A 451-nucleotide genomic window follows, 5' to 3' on the forward strand; every position below is an offset into this window, starting at 1 on the left:
GGGGGTGGGGGGTGGGGGGGGGAATTACATAGACAACACCCAAATCCTATGAATTAACATATGTCACACATAAACTTTCATTTTATCGATGGATGAAAAGATGAATTTGACTAATAAAATTTGATAATTAGTAGTATTTTTTATATGAAGTTTGTAGTTATAAAAATTTTGGTGTGAGATGAGTAAATATAAATGTTTTGGGTGCTATGTATGCAAAAAAACCCCCTTTTTTTCATATATTATCCTATGGGAATGCATCTTTGGTATCCACCTTTATAATTTGTTAAAATTTTATTTGAAATTTTCTTAAAATAAACCTAGGCAAATTCATCCCATTTAGACATGGGGGAATGCTAAAGGGATTTATCTTCTTCAGGCGCAAGAGAAATTATTGAAGTAGATTTAACATGCTTAGATAATATATGTAGGTTGTTTAAATGTTATATATACA

The sequence above is a fragment of the Phalaenopsis equestris genome, unplaced genomic scaffold, assembly GCF_001263595.1.
Source record: "Phalaenopsis equestris unplaced genomic scaffold, ASM126359v1 Scaffold000761, whole genome shotgun sequence".
Classification (NCBI taxonomy): Eukaryota; Viridiplantae; Streptophyta; class Magnoliopsida; order Asparagales; family Orchidaceae; genus Phalaenopsis; species Phalaenopsis equestris.